This window comes from Zeus faber (genome assembly GCF_960531495.2).
Source record: "Zeus faber genome assembly, chromosome: 13".
NCBI lineage: Eukaryota > Metazoa > Chordata > Actinopteri > Zeiformes > Zeidae > Zeus > Zeus faber.
The window spans coordinates 1700906-1707306 of NC_137198.1; positions in this window are offsets into that span (position 1 = coordinate 1700906).

A 6401-nucleotide genomic window follows, 5' to 3' on the forward strand; every position below is an offset into this window, starting at 1 on the left:
CAGCTCCGCAGCTCCGGTCACTGCACCTAAGACAAGCAGCGAGCATAAACGAGTATGGAGGAGGAGTTCTTGCCAACAATGGCGTGGATGTCTCTCCACGGGCGCACGCAGAGACGGCGGGCGACGTGGTCCACTCCCCTGTCACGACGTTACAAGCACAGCACGTCAGGTAAACGTCGTAAAACAGAACGTGCGTTAATGTGTCAAAAAAATGAGTTGCGTTAAAACTAATTTGGGTTAACGCGTTATAATCGCGTTAACTTGGACAGCCCTAATTATTATATTCGTTTTTTTAGTTAAGTCGTTTTTATTGTGTTATATAGATATCTAATATTTGTAAATTGATTCACCCAATAAAGAGAGTTGAAAGATCCATGCCGCATGTTAACAGTCGTGGTTTAAAGGCCTGAAACAGTGTGAACGTTGTGTGTTAAGAGTAGAAAATATCCTGAACAGACACCGACACCAGACGAGGAACAGAGAGAGCAGCAGCTCAGACCAGGGCCGGGGCCGCCTCAGGAAATCCACCTTAAATCAGATGCCAATACCTTGCGATAGAATAGTTCCTGTTCAATACCTTCTGGTTCCAGTTTTATCACCGGAGATACACTGGATGGATCTAAAGAGTTCTGTCCAGCTTTAACCCTGGAATGCAAATTGAGTAAAAACCCAGCGTGTACATTTTATGTATATTGAATTAAACTAATTGAGGAACTGATGCATCATCAAAAACACCTTCAAATAAGGAATTCCCAGCATTTTTTGGACCCATCATATGCATTCTAGGGTTAAAAAAATCCCTATTAACAAAAACTAAATGTTTGGATACTTAATAGTATTGAATTAATTGGTTAATTAAAGTAATAGATTAATTAAAGTATTGAATGGACACCCAGCCCTGAGCCGTACAATCTGAAACTACAGCTTTACACATGAATATAATAATAATAATCATACACCATACAAATACCATTGTATATTCATAAAAAGGAGCACAGCAGAACATCGCACTGTACTTATGACCAACGAGTACAAATTCATGAGAAAAATCACAGAAAAATACATTAATTCAAAAGAACCTCAACATTACACTGATAGAATTTTTTTTGTTTTTACCCCCCTCAGCGGAGCAAGAATAGTTCTGTCCGAGTCCAGTCAGCCCCATCCCGCCCCACCTCACCTCACCCCACCTCACCTCACCCCACCTCAGTTCAGTTCAGTTCAGTTCAGTTCAGTTCAGTTCCCAGACGCTCGCTGTAATCCATCTCCACCGGCCACTGCACCGCCTGGACCAACCTGCAGGATACACACCGATCAGCCTGACGGGAGAGGTCAGGACGCGTGGGCGCGGCGTGCAGTCAGGTCACGCTTACAATTAGATCCATGTTAATCGGCTGCTGCGGCATTTCTCTATATTTGCGGTAGTGTTCTATTTTCTTTTTCAACTGCGTGTGGCTATGGAGTTTTGGTAAAGAGTGCAATGAATTGAATGTGTTTTATATGAGTCTACACTGTACCAGAGATCTAGAGCTACTGTCGGATTGGCTTATTGATCAAGACTCGTTTTAAATACAAAGAACAAACACGCTGTGTCTGTATGACTGAGGGAGAGAGAGCGTCTGAAGAGAAGTCCATTTGTTATTTTCGACTGGACACCTGGACCCTGGGGTCGTTGGAACCTCGTAACAGGGAATACAAGCGTCTTCGGCTTTACGCGGAGGTTCCATCTGCGTCTCCTTCATTGTGTCTGTTTGGTGGACCCCACCACACATCACAGTATTATCAAACTGCGTGTTGAAAAGCTCCGCTAATGCGTCCGGGGGGCTTCTACCATGATTGATCGAGTGCTTTATTGATCAGTAAATTGCCTGATTATTTGATGAATTCATTGTCTGATACCAGGCATGTTCCATCAGAATAAAGCTTGAATTGGAGCTCCACAATTACATTCATGCGTAATTCAGTAGTTTTCAAACACTATTGAATCAACTTAATTTATGAAACCTACCTTTTTTTTTTGTTTACTCAACCTAAATATTGTACAGGAAGTATTAGAGCAGCACTTTGATGACATGTTGTCTGTAGCACCAGCAGAAGGAAGCAACCCTGCACCATTATTGGGAGATGAAACCATCTCCTGTCGGGTCTGTACAATGTCTGTCGGTTCTGTACGATGTGTTGTGCGGATTTCAGAACAGACATCCCGACGCGGCTGTGGTGGTGACTGGGGACTTTAACAGGGCCAACCTTAAAAAAAGTTCTGCCTAATTTCCACCAACACATCACATGTGCCACCAGGGGAGACAGAACTTTGGACCATTGCTACACACCTTACAAGAACGGATACAAGCCCGTCTCGCTCCCTGCTTTCGGGAAATCAGATCACGCCACGATCTCGCTGCTTCCTGTTTACAGGCCTCTGATCGCGCGGGATCTGGTGGTGACGAGGGAAGTGAAGCGGTGGACGGACCAATCGGAGGCTGCGCTTGAGGACGCTCTGACTGACGTAGACTGGGACATGTTCCAAACAAGTTCAAGTGACGTCAGCGAGTTTACGGAGGTTGTTGTAAGTTTTGTGGCTACGCTAGCGGATGAAATCGTTCCCACGGTGAAAGTTCGGATATTTCCAAACCAGAAACCATGGGTTGATAAATCCATCCGCTGCGCTCTGAATGCTCGCACGGCCGCTTACAACGACGGACTTGTATCTGGTAACATGGACAATTACAAAGCAGCGTTGTACAATCTGCGGAGGGCGGTGAGGGACGCCAAACGGACGTACAGAGACACCGTGGAGCTGCAGATGGAGCGGGGGGACACAAGACGCTTGTGGGAGGGGCTGCGAACAATAACAAACTACAAGAGCAGCTCCTCCCCAGCCACGAGTGTGGACGCCTCCCTGGCCAACCAACTGAACTCCTTTTATGCGCGGTTCGAGTCTGGCAGCAGCACCGCTAGCTCGCCGGCTAATTGGAGTTACACCGCTGGGGATGAGCGCGCACTCTCAGTGTCCGTGCACGAGGTCAGGAGGGCTTTGATGCGGGTGAACACCAGGAAAGCTGCGGGCCCAGATGGCATATCTGGGCGAGTACTGAAGACCTGTGCTAACCAGCTAGCTCCGGTGTTCACCACAATATTCAACATCTCCCTGGCTGAATCAGTGGTCCCGTCCTGCTTCAAGAGGTCCACCGTCGTTCCTGTCCCGAAGATGGCCTCTCCAACCTGCCTGAATGACTACCGTCCGGTGGCCCTCACCTCGGTGGTCATGAAGTGTTTCGAGAGGCTGATTAAGGATTACATCTGCGCCTCCCTTCCCCGCACCTTGGATCCGTTGCAGTTCGCGTACCGGCAGAACAGATCCACGGATGACGCGGTCTCCCAGGTACTGCACACCACGCTCACGCACCTGGATGGCCAGAAGGGGGCCTATGTGAGAATGCTGTTCATCGATTATAGTTCAGCTTTCAACACCATAGTCCCCACCAGACTGGCTGTCAAGCTGATGGAGCTCGGATTGAATGGTCCGCTGTGCACCTGGATCCTGGACTTCCTCACAGGCCGCCCCCAGGTGGTCAAGGTGGGGAAGTACATGTCCAGCTCCCTCACCCTGAAGACAGGATCCCCCCAGGGTTGCGTCCTCAGCCCCCTACTGTACTCCCTGTATACACATGACTGTGTGGCCAGGTCCAGCTCCAACACCATCATCAAGTTTGCTGACGACACTGTGGTCGTGGGCCTGATCACCGACTGCGATGAGAAGGCCTACCGCGAGGAGGTGGCTGACCTGTCACTCTGGTGCCAGTACAACAGCCTCCACCTGAACGTCAGCAAAACCAAGGAGCTGATTGTGGACTTTAGGCGTGGATCACAATCGAGGACGCACGCGCCCTTGTGGATTAATGGGACTTCTGTCGATAGGGTGAGCAGCTTCAGATATCTGGGAGTCCACATCACAGAGGACTTAACATGGACTGTTCACACAGACACTCTGGTGAGAAAGGCGAGGCAGCGTCTCTACCACCTCAGGCAGCTGAGGAAATTCCGGGTCTCGGTGAGGATCCTCAAGTCCTTCTACTCTGGAGCAGTGGAGAGCATCCTGACAGGCAACATCACTGCCTGGTTTGGGAACTGTACTGCCCAGGACAGGCGGGCCCTGCAGAGGGTGGTGCGTTCAGCTGAACGTACCACTGGAACTACCCTCCCCCCCTTGCAGGAGCTATACACCAGGAGGTGTAGTAGCAGAGCTGCAGGGTCATGAAGGATCCTCATCACCCCAACAACGGACTGTTCCAGCTGCTGCGGTCAGGCAAGCGCCTCCGCAGTCACGCAGCGAGAACAGAGAGACTGAGACGGAGTTTCTTCCCTCAAGCCATTAGAACTGTCAACGCTGACCTCACCAGGGGTCCTAACTGAGCCATGCACTAGGCTCCACTACCTACTGTACTGTATGTAGCATACTGTACCGCATACTGTATCACTGTTCAGGGTTGTTCGTGATGCCGTATTGCTGCGCCGTACTGTTGTATACTGTGCTGTATTATCCCAAACACTACCTCACACTATTCACATTCACATGCCACTTTAATTCACATGCCACTTTAAATGCACATATCTGTATATACATAGGCATATTCCCTCTATCTATTCCATTTTATTTCATTTTATTTTTATTGTATTTTATTCTATATATTTTATCTTATTCTATAAGTATTCCACTTACTGTATTACGTTTTAGGAGTCAGTTAGTCGGTCTATTAGAAAGGAATTTTTTACTTTATTTTTTTTCCTAGGACATATTGTGTGCTATCACCGGGTGCGTTGCATTACATTTCACTGCATATATGTATGAAAGTATGTATATGTATTTGACAAATAAAAAATCTTGAATCTTGAATCAATGAAGCAAAATGTTTCCTAGTTTATTTTCCCCAAACAACGTTTTTAAATTTTTCTTCTCTGCGTTTTTCAGGCTAAAATGATCTGAAACATGAAAAGGGCAGTACACGGAGAGATGGTTGAGGTCTCGTTCGAACTGGGACGTTTCAGACGTCTTGTCGCTTGAGTTTGATCAATATCGATCTACATTTGGAGCAGAAATCAGTGAAAAACTGTCATAATTTCATTCGTTTCTGGAGCTGGCCGCTGTGTGACATCCGAAGGTATATAAGTCACAGCTTCGTCTCTCGGACGCCATTTCTGTCCAGCAACTTGCACCAGCCGCATTCACAGACAACCCACGTAGACAGACACTCCGAGCAGGACTCGACACTAACGTGTCTGTGACTAATGTGTTTGGGATGAACAGAGCTCTTCCCTGGGATGTCTCTGGGACCAAAAGGATTTTTGAATGTATGTATAAGCTTGCCAGGGCAATGCCAAAAATGACGCCAAATGTCCATTTCTTATCCGGTACCAGCTGCCGGTGGCGTAACGAATCAGCAGGCCCCAATGCAAGATTGTCAAAGTGGACCCCCTATCACAATGTGTCATGTTCCACTTGCTATTCAGTCTGCAGCCTGTCTTCCTCCGGCCTTCAGTACGGATTGTTCCATTACAATAGCAGCCTCGTTCACTATTTAACTTACCTCACCAAAATTGTGATCAGGTTCTTGCGACCTGCGCTCCGCTGTGCGCGCATCGCGGGCGCGCCAAGGACACGTTCCTCATGAATGTGTATATCTTGCCCAGACACAGATATAGTACACATGTACCTTTCCCTCCGGTCCACCTTTTACTTTTCTTGTAATTTTTCATGTTATTACTGATGCAAGGTTGGCAATTTTAATAGCCAGGACTTCTACTCTGTGAGATAAATACTGGAGGTACGTAAGTTCAGGTAAGTTTCATTTAGGAGGATTTAAATGTACATTTAATACAACACAGTCAATTAATTCTATTATATAATTATAGAACCAGAATCACGATTGTGGCGCCTCCCCTTGCGGCTGCCTGCGCGAGCACCTTGTGTCGATTAAGCACATTTTGGTATTTTTTTGTATTTTTAGAGCTTGTTGTGCGTAATCACCGGGTGTCATGACATTTCACTGCATATATGTATGACTGTCTGTATATGTATGTGACAAATAATCTCTTGAACTTGAAACTTGCACCTTATTTCCCTATTTTAAATTGAGAACCCTCCCAAACTTTTTTGGTATTTTCAAATTTAATACATTTAAGCACTTTTTTTTCCAGTTGATCCAACAACTCATCAACCAAATTTCTTTCAAAGTATTTGCATAATAAAGACTGAAAACATTAAATTCATTAGTTTTAAATCATTTAGTTGTAGTTATACATCAAAAAGTATTTAACTGTACTGTAAGTTTTAGGGGTATCAAAGTATTTATAATTTAGAAGTGCAAAATTGAGGAAGTTGTCGGGAAAAAATAAATGTCAAG